The sequence below is a fragment of the Podarcis erhardii genome, assembly GCF_964252035.2.
Source record: "Podarcis erhardii genome assembly, chromosome: 4".
NCBI classification, from domain to species: Eukaryota; Metazoa; Chordata; class Lepidosauria; order Squamata; family Lacertidae; genus Podarcis; species Podarcis erhardii.
This window is the reverse complement of record NC_138508.1, coordinates 9876544-9892940: the sequence shown is the minus strand read 5'-3', so window position 1 is coordinate 9892940 and position 16397 is coordinate 9876544. Positions and strand designations below refer to the sequence as shown.

Sequence of the window (16397 nt, the reverse complement as noted above, 5' to 3'; positions counted from 1 at the left end):
ACATTTCCTGGTCAATATACATAATCCTCCTTTGGGGAATGTATATATCTCAACTGAATTTTGTACATTCTGCAGCCATTATGAATAATCTACAACAGGCTTTAGGGTATGTGCATCTCAGCTGAATTTTGTACGTTCTCCAGTCAGCATGCAATATGGAGTCCACCTATGTGGAGGGCCACAATTTCCCCATTCTTGCTGTAGAATCCCCCCACCCATTCTTCTAATTGACCTGAAAGTAGGGTGAATGGAACAGTGGCAAAACAAGGCATTAAACAGAAACATCTGCCAAACCCAAATGTCTGTTTTGCATAATATTTGTTCTGCAGGGAAGCATTCTGCCATGCAGATGCTGCTGTGTTCCTTGCAGAAAATAATGCAATGACAAGGACTAAGGCATCTGAGTGTTCTCCAGCTGCGGATGGACACCAACTCACCTGGAGTACTGTGTCCAGTTCTGGGCACCACAGTTCAAGAAGGACACTGACAAACTGGAACGTGTCCAGAGGAGGGCAACCAAAATGGTCAAAGGCCTGGAAACGATGCCTTATGAGGAACGGCTAAGGGAGCTGGGCATGTTTAGCCTGGAGAAGAGGAGGTTAAGGGGTGATATGATAGCCATGTTCAAATATATAAAAGGATGTCACATAGAGGAGGGAGAAAGGTTGTTTTCTGCTGCTCCAGAGAAGCGGACATGGAGCAATGGTTCCAAACTACAAGAAAGAAGATTCCACCTAAACATTAGGAAGAACTTCCTGACAGTAAGAGCTGTTTGACAGTGGAATTTGCTGCCAAGGAGTGTCGTGGAGTCTCCTTCTTTGGAGGTCTTTAAGCAGAGGCTTGACAACCATATGTCAGGAGTGCTCTGATGGGGTTTCCTGCTTGGCAGGGGGTTGGACTCGATGGCCCTTGTGGTCTCTTCCAACTCTGTGATTCTATGATACTATGAACTCCCCTTCAGCCCCAGGATGACCAACTGGTCAGGGATGATGGGAGCTTTGGTCAATATGGATAGATTTAAAATATGGACAATGAAAGGACACTAGGACCCAGGGAGGAGATGATGGGAAGTCTAGAGATTCAGAGAAATTTCCAAATCTGAGTTTGTACAGTCATACCTCTTGTTACGTTCGGTTCAGGTTACGTCTTTTCAGGTTGCGCCTTGGGGCGACCTGGAAGTACCAGAAAGGGTTACTTCCAGGTTTCGCCGCTCGCGCATGCACAGAAGGAGAAAATCGTGACCTGCGTGTGCGCAGACGCAGTGCGTTCCTCTCAGGTTGCGAACGGTGCTCCGGAACGGATCCTGTTCGCAACCAGAGGTACCACTGTATTTGATGCTGTTATAATTTTACACTTGAAAAACCAAATAAAAATTATTTACAAAAAATAAAATAAAAAATACTGTCCCCGATAATGGAGATGGAGTATGACACCTCCCCCCCCTCTCTCTCTCTCTCCTGTAGCTGACTCTCAGAAGCTCTGCTGATCTCCCTACCAGGCCTGTAGTCTTTCACTCAACTGAAGGCCAGCTTCCTAGACGCTTCCCTGGTGAGCTGCTGAGTTTCACGGAGTATCACTCGCCTCTTTCCTTTGACAAAATGCTCACGTTGACTGCCATGTTTTAAATGCCCGCCTCAGCCTGTTTTCAGCACCTATGTTAAAATTGCCACCTGCAGAAGTATTGCAAATGTGGATGGTGGGACAACAGCATCAGGTCTCCCGGAATGGTCAACTTGTGGTGTGTGTATGTTTAAAAAGTGGGTTCATTAAAAAAACAAACAAACCTACAACACACATATCTGTTGCACTTTTTGTACCACCAGTTTGGTCCAAAACAACTCCCTCCCCAAAAATATTTCTTGGCCTGGAGAAACATTTGGAAATCTAAATTATCATAGAATGATAGAATTGTAGAGTTAGAAGGTGTTATGAAGCTGAGGCTCCAAGACTTTGGCCACCTCATGAGAAGAGAAGACTCCCTGGAAAAGACCCTGATGTTGGGAAAGATGGAGGGCAGCAGCAGAAGGGGATGACAGAGGACGAGATGGTTGGACAGTGTTCTTGAAGCTACCAGCATGAGTTTGACCAAACCATGGGAGGCAGTGGAAGACAGGAGTGCCTGGCGTGCTCTGGTCCATGGGGTCATGAAGAGTCGGACACGACTAAATGACTAAACAACAACAACAGGAGGGGTGATCAATGTATTCAACAACAATGTATTCAGTGGTCTGTGTTTACCTGATCTTGAGTCTGGACTAAGGATTATGAGCCCCTGTGTTCTGATTCGATACATGATATCCAATCACAGAACATTTCAGGATTTGGGCCTCTGCCATTGGCCCTTAAAGTCTGAATCGTGATTCGCAGCTTGGAAGTTTAGACAGCCAATCACGTTGGGAGTGGGAGTGGCCCAGGCCTTCAGAAATGTATATAAGCAGTTGCTTTGCCCCTTTTGTCCAGTTCTGTTAGTTCAATAAAGGTTCTTGCTGTTATCGCTGTGTCTTGCCTCGTAGGGACCCACCTACACTTCAGAAGGTGCCCCAAGAAACATCTAGTCCAACCCCTACAATGCTGGAACCACAGCTGAAGAATCCCTGACAGATGACCAGCCAACATCTGTTTAAAATCCTCCAGTGAAGAAGTCCACCACCTGCTGGAAGAGTCCTTTCCAGTACTGAACAGCTCTTACCATCAGAAAGTTATTCCTAATGTTTAATCGGAATCTCCTTCCTTCTGATTTGAATCCATCAGTTTGGGCCATACCATCTGAGGCAGTAGAAAAGAAGCTTCTTCCACTTGCCGTGTGAATTTGGGACAGAGAAAGCAATTCTTCACACTAGACGTAGCTAAGCTATGGTATTTGCACCTGCCAGTGGTCGTGAGGCCCACCAACTTGGATGGTTTTAAAACATACAAATATACAAATGGAAGATCTGTATATTGAAACTCCGTCCCTGGAAAAGGCAGACAGAGTCTCTCCTTGCTGTCTTTCATCCGGCAGGTGAAAACATTGTTCCAACAGGCTTTTGGGAACTGACTGCTTTGAATGAAAGAGACAGCGTGCTATTGTATTTATTGTAATTGTTTGTATGGTTTTAGTACAGTCATACCTTGATTGTCGAACACCCTGGAACTCGGATGTTTTGGCTCCCGAACGCCGCAAACCCGGAAGTGATTGTTCCAGTTTGTGAACATTCTTTTGGAACCTGAATGTTGGATGGGGCTTTCGTGGCTTCTGATTGGCTGCAGGAGCTTCCTGCAGCCAATCAGAAGCCGTGATTTGGTTTTTGAATGTTTTGGAAGTCAAACGGACTTCCACAACGGATTCTGTTCGACTTCCAGGCTAGGACTGTACATTAGATAAAAGGTAAAGGTAAAGGGACCCCTGACCGTTAGGTCCAGTCGCGGACGACTCTGGGGTTGTGGCGCTCATCTCGCTTTATTGGCCGAGGGAGCCGGCGTACAGCTTCTGGGTCATGTGGTCAGCAGGACTAAGCTGGTTATGGCAAACCAGAGCAGCGTATGGAAACACCGTTTACCTTCCCGCTGTAGCGGTACCTATTTATCTACTTGTACTTCGTTTTTTCAAACTGCTAGGTTGGCAGGAGCAGGGACCGAGCAACGGGAGCTCACCCTGTCGCAGGGATTCAAACTGCCAACCTTCTGATCAGCAAACCCTAGGCTCTGTGGTTTAGACCACACTGCCACCTGTGTCCCTGTACATTAGATAGATAGCTTTAATTCGATCCATGTTTAATTGTTTTTTTTTTTTTTAAATGATGGGCTTTTTCCTACGTTTTATCTGTTCTTTTATCTGTATGGCTCCCTGAGTCCCTGCCAGGGAAAAAGATGGAGCAATAATAATAATAATAATAATAATAATAATAATAATAATAGGCTCTTGCTAGCTGCTACTAGCCAGTAATATGCGACCCCCTCAAAGGTTGTCCAGAAGGGAATGCAGACCTTGGGAGAGAAAATGCTGCCTACCGCTGCCCTAAGCCTTGGGGCCTGTTTGAGTTTGTCTTTAAAACCAAAAGGCTCAAGGTCTGTCTCCCCAAAGCTGCATTCTTTCAGACTTCCTCAGTCATGCCATTGACGTTTCTCACCCTGACAGTGGCTGTGGTGGCTGATGTAGAAACAGCAGCAGCTCTCTCAAAACCCGGGCGTTGAAAAGCCAACAGCAGTCCGAGGCAGAGGATGAAATGTGAGAAATGGAAGATCTCAGCTTCGCACGGCCACAGCAGGCCGAGAGAGCTCGCCGGGAGCCGTCATCGCAGTTACCGGGCAGTTGCTCCTGTCGAAACCAAATCTCTTTTGAAATGGGCCCGTTAACATGCAGCAGGAGGAGAAAAGTAAATGGGGGTGAGAGAGAAGGGGGGAAATAGGACGCAGGTAAAGAGAGTATTTTGTTTTCAAAAGCAGATCTAAGGTTCGGTAACAGCTCCAGCAGCGAGCAGAGGACAGTCCTTTGTGTGAAGGTATCTGCCGTTTGAAGGGTGTAGAGATAAAGGAAACGACATTATTCACAGGTGGAGCCTAATCAAATCTCATACAATTGTGGAATTGTAGCGTTGGAAGGGACCCTGAGGATCATCTAGTCCAACCCCTGCAACGTAGGAATCTCAACACGTGGTCCCCCATCCAATCTCGAACCATACCGGACCCTGCTTAGCTTTGCAAATGTGCGAGTAGTTTTATTGCTGCGCTGCTAGGAGATGGCGCGCACTGCTAGGAGGAATGAATGCAGTATCTGGGAATTTTTTCAACTAAGAGAAAAAAGGCGAGTAAGAGGCCACATGATGGAAGTTTATAAAATTAGGCATGGCAGGGAGAAAGCAGATAGGGGAAAGCCCTCTCCCCTTTCTCTTAACACTAGGACCCCTGGACAGACAATAACGCTGCATGTTGGAAAATTCAGAACAGATATAAGTAAATCCTTTTCCTCGCAGTGCATTGTTAAACTATGGAACTCCCTGCCACAGGAGGAAGTGATGGCCACCATCTTGGATGGCTGTGAAAGAGCATATTTTGTTATGTTGAAATTGTTAATAAAGGATCGGTCCACCCCCTCCATGACATCGCCATAGGGTTCAGGACACGAATGGACTGGCCTCCACTCAGTTGCTTCCCTCCCCCTCCTCACAGGACCACATCCGTGGAGCAAGAGCTTGCTGGCAGCATCTCCCGTACACTGTGAAGAACCGCCAGACCCAGGCGACCGTAATATCTAAGCACAAAGTGGACCGAGTACCTCGACACGTCAGAGGAGCCCCCTGCTTCCCATGGCAAAACCAGGAACAGATTCCAGGTGTAGCTTTGTGATTATTATATACCAAGAAGTCAGCCATCTGTGCATGGTGTGTTCCTGCATCGTGTTCTTTCTTCCGTGGATGAGAAAGGGCGATTTGGGGGTGGGGGTGGGGGGGGTGGGAACCATTAAGTGTTATTAGGTGAAGAGAATGTGGATTCCTGTTCCAAACTTCTCCCTTCAGGCTAGGAACAATTTCCTGCCGCTCTTCCCTCCCCCAACCCCGCCAGACACTTCGAGACGAGGAAAGGACTTCAAAGAGGCGTTCTCAAAGCACACCCTCGCCGCCCGACCCCCCCCCCGAAAAGCGACAGGCATCCGTTAGCGAAAGTATCCATGTTGTGATACGCCACAGATTGCTGCGGTTTGCAAACCAGGCCCCGGGGTCACGAACGGCTGGATCTGCAGTTAATGCGACTTGACAGCTCGTATTATATTCTCTCACTCATGGATGGTAGAGCCAGGTCCCGTTACATACGGAGGAAATCCCTCCGGGTCAAGGTGGAAGAAACATAGCAGAGAGATCCCTATTCCCTGGGAACCCATTACCCTCCAGAGCACCGTACGGCACACACGTGCTCATACGCCTTCTGCCTGTGCCAAGAGGAGGAATTAGCAGCAAAGATCGAGCCCAGGCAGCAAGTGCAGAAATGCAAGAGGTGTCACTGGTGGCAAAAGCAGCCCAGCATTTTCCAGCCCAAGGGCTGCATTCACTTCTGAACATGGCTCAGGACCGCAATACCTCAAGGACCGCCTCTTTCCATATGAACATACCAGGACCCTGAGATCATCTTCTGAGGCCCTCCTTTGTGTGCTTCCTCCTCGATAGGTCCAGAGGGTGGCAGCACAAGAACGGGGCCTTCTCTGCGGTGGCTCCCCGTCTGTGGAATGCTCTCCCCAGGGAAGTTTGCCTGGCACCTTCATCACACACCTTTAGGCGGCAGGCAAAAACGTTCCTTTATAACCAGGCCTTTGGTTGATCTGTTGTCTTTGTCCATGGGGTTTTCTTGGCAGGGATACTGGAGTGGCTTGCCGGTTCCTGTTCCAGGTGGATCACGTTTAGTCAAAACTCTCCACTATGACCTGTCCATCTTGGGTGGCCCTGCACGGCATAGCTCATAGCTTCTCTGAGTTATTCAAACCCCTTCGCCACGGCAAGGCAGTGATCCGTGAAGGAGGAGACTCTTGAGAGTCCCATGGACTGCAAGAAGATCAAACCTATCCATTCTTAAGGAAATCAGCCCTGAGTGCTCACTGGAAGGACAGATCCTGAAGCTGAGGCTCCAATCCTTTGGCCACCTCATGAGAAGAGAAGACTCCCTGGAAAAGACCCTGATGTTGGGAAAGATGGAGGGCACAAGGAGAAGGGGACAACAGAGGACGAGATGGTGTGGTGTAGTGGTTAAGAGTCGTAGACTCGTAATCTGGGGAACCGGGTTCGATTCCCCGCTCCTCTACATGCAGCTGCTGGGTGATCTTGGGCCAGTCACACTTCTCTGACGTCTCTCAGCCCCACTCACCTCACAGAGTGTTTGTTGTGGGGGAGGAATGGAAAGGAGAATGTTAGCCACTTTGAGACTCCTTCGGGTAGTGATAAAGCGGGATATCAAATCCAAACTCTTCTTCTTCTGCCAGCATGAGTTTGACCAAACTGCGGGAGGCAGTGAAAGACAGGAGTGCCTGGCGTGCTCTGGTCCATGGGGTCACGAAGAGTCGGATACGACTAAACGACTAAACAACAACAAATTGGTTGATCTAAGGGATGCGGGTGGTGCTGTGGGTTAAACCACAGAGCCTCTTGGGCTTGCCGATCAGAAGGGGGGCGGTTTGAATCCCCATGACGGGGTGAGCTCCCGTTGCTCAGTCCCTGCTTCTGCCAACCTAGCAGTTCAAAAGCACATCAAAGTGCAAGTAGATAAATAGGTACCACTCCAGCGGGAAGGTAAATGGCGTTTCCGTGCGCTGCTTTGGTTTGCCAGAAGTGGCATAGTCGTGATGGCCACATGACCCGGAAACTGTATGCCAGCTCCCTCGGCCAATAAAGCGAGATGAGTGCCACAACCCCAGAGTCAGCCACAACTGGACCTAATGGTCAGGGGTCCCTTTACCTTTACCTTTTGGTTGATCCTATTGACATCCAACACCCTTTTAGAATGTGGCTTTTTGGGGGGTGGGTTATTGGGTTACTGCTTTTGGTTTGATTTTATATGTTGGGGTCTTGTTGTGAACCACCCTGAGACCTTCGGGTATGTTGTTGTTGTTTAGTCGTTTAGTCATGTCCGACTCTTCGTGACCCCATGGACCAGAGCACGCCAGGCACTTCTGTCTTCCACTGCCTCCCGCAGTTTGGTCAAACTCATGCTGGTAGCTTCGAGAACACTGTCCAACCATCTCATCCTCTCTTGTCCCCTTCTCCTTGTGCCCTCCATCTTTCCCAGCATCAGGGTCTTTTCCAGGGAGTCTTCTCTTCTCTTCTCATGAGGTGGCCAAAGTCTTGGAGCCTCAGCTTCAGGATCTGTCCTTCCAGTGAGCACTCAGGGCTGATTTCCTTCAGAATGGAGAGGTTTGATCTTCTTGCAGTCCATGGGACTTTCAAGAGTCTCCTCCAGCACCATAATTCAAAAGCATCAATTCTTCGGCGATCAGCCTTTGGGTATAGGGCGGTGTATAAGTTGAATAAATGATGATGATGATGATGGGAGTTGTAGTCTAGCAATATTAGGAGGGCTACAGGTTCCCTCATCTCTGCTACTGACGTAGGACTGGATTTTGGAGAGAAGGACTTTCAGATGAGCTTCAGCCCTGGTTTAAAACTTCTTCTGTACTCCACTTGGCGGTCCATGAAGCTGCCCCAGGGTCCTTTGCAAGGGATCTTAACACACTTTGGAAAGAAAATGGAAAAAAATGGCATGGGGTTTGTGGGGAGCGACGGCGGGCAAGGTATATTCCAGCTTCACACAGTAGAATAGTGTTTTCCATTAAACTTGGGGCTGTTCATTCTTTTAATGAGCTGAGTACTGCAGTCCCGTACACATTTCAGGTAACAGGATCTCCCTCTGTACGTTTCTTTTTTCTTAACAGTGTCTGATTTAGGGATCTGCAAGGCTGTTTCCATGATTTCCAAGTTATTCCACCTTCGGTGACTCCTGTGAAGTCTGCAGCAGAGCTCCCCTGGAAAAACTATTGAAAAGCAAACCCGCTTTCACGTCCCCTATAAAATTCGGTTCTGTTCAGGGTAATTCTCCCTTCTAGACATTCAAAACCTTTACCAAATTGTTAAAAGCCATTTATCCACCCTGCGATTAAAGGACAGAATATTTTGGCAAAGGCATAGATCTTTCCTTCAGACAGGGAGTATTTTGTCTACCTCATTTACAGCCTGTACAAAGCCATATTTTTTAACATTCGAGACTTGCTATTTTTCCATTTTCGCTCCTACCTACCCTGACCCATAAACCAGTTTTACTCCCCTTGATGCCACAGCCCGTCAGTCCAGATTAGAAAGTTCGGGGACTTGAAAAACCCACCAATATTGACACCCACATTTCTTTTCCCCCATCCAACATTAATGACCCAATACAAATTTCTAAAATCCAACAGCGGATTTCTTTCACTTTTTAAAGTAATCACTGTGCCAAACACAATCGTGGAAGGAAGGCTGGGCATATCTGTCAATTTTGGCTTCTCTCAGTTTCTCATCTTTCCAATCCTAAATTCAGTTCTGCACACATCCACATTAGTTTTCAATTTTATTTTATTGTTAAATATGAAAAAGAGGCCTTACGAAAAGTCACCAGCATTTTAGTGCAAATTGTATACAGACGTTTGTATTACTCTGCAAGCAATCTTCCTTAACAATGCATTTTAAAATCTTGTTTTCACAAATATTTGCAATTTTATACTCACACTTCACTGCAGGATAGACTTTTCTGTCCACATTACTTGGCTGGAAAACTGCATTGCAAAATTCAGAGAAGTGCAAATTTTGAAGCACAGCTGTGTTTCAATTCTCCTATCATTTCAGACACAGACTTACCAAACTAAACATTGACCATTTACAAAAAATAATAGCAGATTTGAATTCCTCACGCCCCAAAACATATTTTTAAGACCTCTCAATGAAGAAATTTGAAAAATTAAGTTTCACCCCCCCCTAAAATGGCATGCTAGTAAAAACAAAATATTTTTTGCAATTTCACAATGCTGCAGAATTTAGCATCCGCTAGCAGAACATGGGTGCAGAATTTAGAATTCTGTAAAGCAACACAAGTCTTTCAGAGCTCAGAGCAGATACAGCATTAGTAAGGGAGACGAATTCTTCTGTTTTTAATGACTGATGTTTTAATGTATTTTGAATCATTTGTTGGAAGCTGCCCAGAGTGGGCAGGGTAGAAATAAGCTATTATTATTGTTTGTTTGTTTGTTTGTTTGTTTGTTTGTTGTTGTTATTGTTGTTGTTGTTGCTATACTTCTTTATCCAAAGTGTTCAATATCCTTTTTGTTTAACAAATAGAATTGGGGTAGGTGGGTGTATGTTGTGGGTGAAAAACACGGATTTTTATTTTCTTTAGAAAATGATCTCACCTAACTGTAAACGTCCCCTAATAGTCGCTCGTAGATAAATCACTGGTGCTTATTTTATTAGTGGCTTTAAATACAATAGCAGCATTTTTATGATTTGGCCCTCGACTCCATTCCCTGCCCTGACGCAGCACCTCTCCATCGGAGTTGGCTGCGGCCGTCAAACAAGGCTGGATCCCATTACAAACGCAGGAAAGGAAGAACACCTTACGAAAGCGAAGGGAAAAGAAGAAGAAATTTGTTTGTTGCAGAGAATCCAGCCGCTTAGGAGCCCTTAAAGGAAACCTTGTGTGCGTTCCAACTTGCCGGCTGAGAACAACCCGAAACTATTCCATCTGTGCTGAGGCATAGAAATGCCTTATCTGTTTGGCCCCGGATCAGAGACTCGACAATCTGGCTAAGAACTGCTGGCAGATCTGGTGAGACAGCCAGGTGGAACGTGCTTGCTATTTAATTAAAAGGGCTGGACTTAGAAATGAAGAGATTCTGTAGAAATGGCTGGTCCTGATTGCTTTGCTTAGCACGGATTTCCCCAACCTGCTGCCTACCAGATGGAAAGAATGTGAGGACAGAAGGAGAGTCATTTTGGATCAGAACAAACACCCATCTAGCTATAATGGCTAAGGTCTGCCCTCCATAGTTGGAGGCATCAATGCTTCTGAATACCACCAGTTCAGCTTGCAGATCAGAAGGTCGGCGGTTCGAATCCCCACGACAGAGTGAGCTCCCATTGCTCTGTCCCAGCTCCTGCCAACCTAGCAGTTTGAAAGCACACCAGTGCAAGTAGATAAATAGGTACCGCTGTGGTGGGAAGCTAAACGGCATTTCCGTGCGCTCTGGTTTCTGTCATGGTGTCCTGTTGCACCAGAAGCGGTTTAGTCATGCCGGCCACATGACCCGGAAAGCTGTCTGTGGACAAACGCCAGCTCCCTCAGCCTGAAAGCGAGATGAGCACCACAACCCCATAGTCGCCTATGACAGCTTCATTTAGGGAAGATGTTTTTAAAAGAATTACAAATGTTTTGTTATGTTTTTATATTTGTTGGATGCCACCCAGAGTGACTAGGGAAACCCAGTCACATGGGTGGGGTATAAATAGTAAAATGACCATGGTGATGATGATAATGATGATGATGATGGAATAGGACATTCCTATTTTTACCAGAGAAATGCTGGTGGGTATGGTATGATGGAATTTGCTCCTGCAAGACATCATGATGGCCAACAACTTGGGTGCTCTAAACCTCTGAGCCTCTTGAGCTTGCTGATCAGAAGGCCGGCAGTTTGAATCCCCGTGACGGGGTGAGCTCCCATTGCTCTGTCCCAGGTCCTGCCAACCTAGCAGTTCGAAAGCACACTAGTGCAAGTAGATAAATAGGTACCGCTGTGGTGGGAAGGTAAACGGCGTTTCTGTGCGCTCTGGTTTCCGTCGTGGTTTCCTGTTGCACCAGCACTCTGGCTTCTGTCTGTGGGATGGTTTACTTTAGCAGAGGTAAAAAATCCCCTTTATAAGTTTATGCAGTGATCAGCTTGTTTCCATTGAGATTCCATTCAATATGGATTGATAATATGGATTGATAATATGGACAGACTAGTTTTAAGGACTTAAGCTGTGGATTTAAGGCTGTGTGGAGATAAACTTTCAAACCAAAGCATGTTTTGAGAAGAGCGTGGAATGTATAAGGGCTTTGGAATGACGCAGTTAAAAGTGCCGTCGCCATATTGGGAAGTTCTGTCGGAGGACTTAAGTCTGAGAGGAGAAATAGAGAAATAGAGCTGTTTTTATATTGTGGGTGAAACTCCTCAGTGGGACTTAAGAATGACAGTTCTGTAATTGATGATGGAAAGGGCGCTGTTATCTATGAAGGCGATGATATATGGAAACTATCTCGATTTGAGGATTGGAAGAACGGAAAAATTCACACAGGATTATTATTGGTGTTTATCGGCTTAAGGAGACTATCAGAAGAGATCATAAAGAAAAAAGAGAAAATATATGAACAAGAGGTGATGTGGAAACAGCAAGATAAGACTGGATAGAATTATGAACTTTGTTTGGACTGATTTGGACATTAACGCGGTAGCAAGAAGATGATCAGAATCCCCCTTCGGATCTTGAAATATGGGTCCCCTCAACAAAATTTAAAATTCGGCTTTGTAATTCGGAATTTATGTGATGTGATTTGATTTGATTTGATTGGCCGGTTAATAATTTATTTATTTTTTTTAAAAAAAGATAATATGGACAGACTAGCTACATACGAATGAATTGCATGTCGGTGCAAAATACGAATGGATAAATATGAAGAAATCTGGAACGAATATTTAAGCGATAAGGCGGATAGTGGTGGGAAGTAGGGGGAGGAGAGAGAGGTGGGGAAATATTGTTAAAAAAGGTCTAGTCATAGGTATATCAGTGTATACAAATCCGAACTGTCAAATTGTGTTATTATTGTTTTTGCTATATGTGTCTTTTGCAGTTGTTGTTCGTATCAAAAAAACGATGAAATAAAACAAAAACAACAATCCCCTTTATAAGTTTATGCAGCGATCAGCTTGTTCTACTAGCAAAGATGCCTTCCTGGTTAAAAATCCCTTTGAACCCCTCTTAGAGAGTACACACACAAATCTGATTCATGTTAATATAAAACTATTTTCCTCTCAGATTCATTCAGGTTTACAGAACCGTACCTGAAGGCAGGCTTAGGTTACATAACAAGCAAATTAACTATACCAGAGGGACGTTGGTCCTGAGGCGACTGCAACTGGTATAGTTAATTTGGCCAATAAAGCAATTGGTAGTTTTATCTTTCAAAACTACCAGCAACCGACAAACGGGTTGTCACAGCAACTGGTTAGAACATGGAGGCCATTAGTCCTCTGTCGGTATGCTGCACTTGACGGCACCTTATATCCCACACTGTCATGGTGTCCCGTTGCGCCAGAAGTGGCTTAGTCCTGTCTGTGGACAAATGCCAGCTCCCTCAGCCTGAAAGCAAGATGAGCGCCGCAACCCCATAGTCACCTTTGACTGGACTTCACCGTCCAGGGGTCCTTTACCTTTACCTTTTACACCTGTTCTGCCCTCCAAAGTTGGAGGCATCAGTGCTTCTGAATACCAGTTGCGAAAAACCACCTGGAGGGAAGAGTGTTACTCTTGTGCTCGTATCCTGTTTGGGAGTTTTTCACAAGCATCTGGGTGATCCCCACGAGAACAGAATGCTGGAGTAGATTGGTCATTAGCCTAATAATAATAATAATAATATCCCACCATCAGACTAAGTTGCCCCAGCCACTCTGGGAGGCTTCCAACATCAACATAATAAAACAAAACAAAACGCTTTCCTAGACAGGGTTGCCTTCAGATGTCTTCTAAAGCTTGTATAATTACATATCTCCTTGGCTCAGGGGTCACCATAATGTCATACTGTCAGGAGTGCATGCAGGAGTCAGGCCCTGTGACCAGTAGGGCTTCGCAGGACTGGGGCCTTCCTAAGTATGTTCTGGAGAGGCAAGGTGCAGCCACACAGGTGAGGCTGCTTGGTAACTCGCTGCACCTGATGGCAAGAGCTGGAAGGGATATAAGGTCAGCATTTCCCTTTGGCTCTTTGCCACAGCAACATGCTTCCTGCCTTGCTGCGTTTGGCTCCTTGCTTCCTGATCCTTGGACCTTGACTCCTTCCTTCTTGACCCTCGGACCCTTGACTTTGTGATTCCCTGCTTCCTGACCCTCGGACCCCTGGCTTCTGGACTCTCGTTCCTGCTCCCACCCTGCCATCTTGCCCCCGGTCCCGACGTCCTCAACCAGGACTTCGATCGCCCGTAGACCGGACGGTGACACATACCCTCCAACATTTCTTCGATGAAAATAGGGATGTCGTAAGGAAAAGCGGGACATTCTTGGATCAAATGAAAAAACTAGGACGGCTTCTGTAAATCCAGGACTGTTGCTGGAAAATAGGGACACTCGGAGGGTCTGAGGTGGGCCATTGCAGGGTCTTCCTAGGTCCTTGTGTTATGGTTAAAGTCTCCAAAGCACTGGTGTTGTTAACAGCTGCTGGAAGGTTTCTCTTTAACCTTTTCTCCCTAGCACACAGATCTCCCTCCCCTTTGGAAGATAAGCTGCTGTACAGAGTCAAACTGTCAGTCCATCAACTAGCACTGGCCAGAGGCTCAGGCAAATCTCTTCCACAACCACATCAGGAACTGCTGGGGCTTGAACCCAAGACCTCAAGGCAGATGCTTTCTCAATGAGCTGCAGCCCTCCTCCTCCCTACACCCGCCCTGTAGCCTGCAGTCTTGGCAAGGAGTCCCTCGCAGGTTAGGCTCCATGATCTGTAAACACTCAAGTAATTATAGCATTAAAACAAGAGACACAGATTACGGGGGTCCCGATAGCATCACTCTCACCTGGAGTAATGAGAGAGGGAGTTGGGGCTTTTACGAGCACAGCCACCATTATGAGCGTGAAGAGGTCTGCAGGTTTTGAAATCGCCTGCCTTGTCATCTTCGGGACAGCTCAGGATTATTAAAGAAAACAGTGCAAGAACGCAGGGAGCTGACTTCGTAATGCTGAGCCAGAACGCCGATCTGTTTAGCTTAATATTTGCTACTCTGAATGACAACCAGAGGCCTACGCCAGTGGCGAAAATTGTGGAAACATTTTGTATTTCTGAGGTTTGATGGCTCATAACACCACTTTTTTCGGAGTAATGCCATAAAACTATATATCAGGGGAAAGATAATTTAATGAAGACTGTAATGCAACAAAGTTTGTTCAATTATCTGTATTCTATCAAAAGTTATAGCCAAATAACCAGAAAAAGGAAGCACAATTTGCTTATGTTGATATGCAGCAGCTTTCCTCCCCCCCCCCTCCAGCTTGTTAAATGGCTTGGGATGCATATACCTAAAGGGGGAACTCTCCCGATACCAGTTTTTTTAGTTTTCTTTGCCCTCCCCTAAACAGCATTAAGAACATGGTCTGTTTACTTCTAGGAGAATGGTGACTCAATGCCACTTCCTTTAATAAACTGTACATACAAGGGTAACTGTGCCCCAGAAGGACCAGGTGCGCAGCCTGGGAGTCATGTTGGACTCACAGCTGTCCATGGAGGCACAGGTTAACTCTGTGTCCAGGGCAGGTGTCTACCAGCTCCATCTGGTACACAGGATGAGACCCTCCCTGCCTGCAGAGTGTCTCGCCAGTGTGGTGCATGCTCTAGTTATCTCCCGCTTGGGAGATATGCAATGTGCTCTACGTGGGGCTAGCTTGGAAGGTGACCCGGAAACTACAACTAATCCAGAATGCGGCAGCTAGACTGGTGACTGAGGGCGGCAGTCGAGACCACATAACACCGGTCTTGAAAGACCTACATTGGCTCCCAGTATGTTTCTGAGCATAATTCAAAGTGTTGGTGCTGACCTTGAAAGCCCTAAATGGCCTCAGTCCAGTATATCTGAAGGAGCGTCTCCACCCCCATCATTCTACCCAGACACTGAGGTCCAGCGCTGAGGGCCTTCTGGTGGTTTCCTCGCTGCGAGAAGCCAAGTTACAGGGAACCAGGCAGAGGGCCTTCTCGGTAGTGGCGCCCGCCCTGTGGAACGCCCTCTCACCAGATGTCAAAGAGAAGAACAACCACCAGACTTTTAGAACACATCTGAAGGCAGCCCTGTTTAGGGAAGCTTTTAATGTTCGATGCATTATGGTATTTTAATATTTTGTTGGAAGCCACCCAGAGTGGCTGGGGAAGCCCAGCCAGATGTGTGGGGTATAAATAATAAATTATTATTATTATTATTATTATTATTATTATTATTATTATTACACACATACACACAAATGTAGCTGTCTGGTCTTCCTTGTTGCTCACCTCCTTCCACTGGCCAGTTCACCTCCACATGGAAGGAGACCACCCAGTGCTGACAATCACAGCCGTTGGCCCCTGTGTTCTGCCAGGGAAGAGGGACTGGACCGCCTTTAATTCAGCACAGCTGCCATGTGCTTTTGTGACATCACAGGCAGTCCACAGCCAATGGCAACAGCTGAGGAGGCATCACCATAACCTCCTTAGACCTCACAATGGTGGATGCAGCTCAACAGCCCTTATCTGTATTGGTTAGTAAAGGTAAAGGTAAAGGACCCCTGGATGGCTAAGTCCAGTCAAAGGCAACTATGGGGTTGTGGCATTCATCTCGCTTCCAGGCCAAGGGAGCTGGCATTTGTCCACAGACAGCTTTCCGGGTCATGTGGCCAGCAGGACTAAATTGCTTCTGGCCGTGATGGAAACCAGAGCGCACAAAAACGCCGTTTACCTTCCCGACGGAGCGGTACCTATTTATCTACTTGTACTTGCATGCTTTCAAGCAGCTAGGTTGGCAGGAGCTGGGACAGAGCAATGGGAGCTCACCCCATTGCGGGAATTCGATCCACCAACCTTCTGACTGGCAAGCCCAAGAGGCTCAGTAGTTTAGACCACAGCATCATGTTAAATGTATTGGTACC

At 46.5% G+C, this 16397-nt stretch overlaps 1 long non-coding RNA gene across 1 annotated transcript; it reads right to left on the bottom strand.

Moving 5' to 3' along the window:
* Window positions 1–1044: 1044 nt before the first annotated feature.
* On the bottom strand, window positions 1045–16382 carry LOC309341337. The gene is made up of 4 exons (XR_014156228.1): window positions 15766–16382; window positions 4110–4297; window positions 1432–1670; window positions 1045–1161 (listed from the first exon to the last, which is right to left on the bottom strand). It is a non-coding gene; the product is annotated as an uncharacterized lncRNA (long non-coding RNA).
* Window positions 16383–16397: the final 15 nt, after the last annotated feature.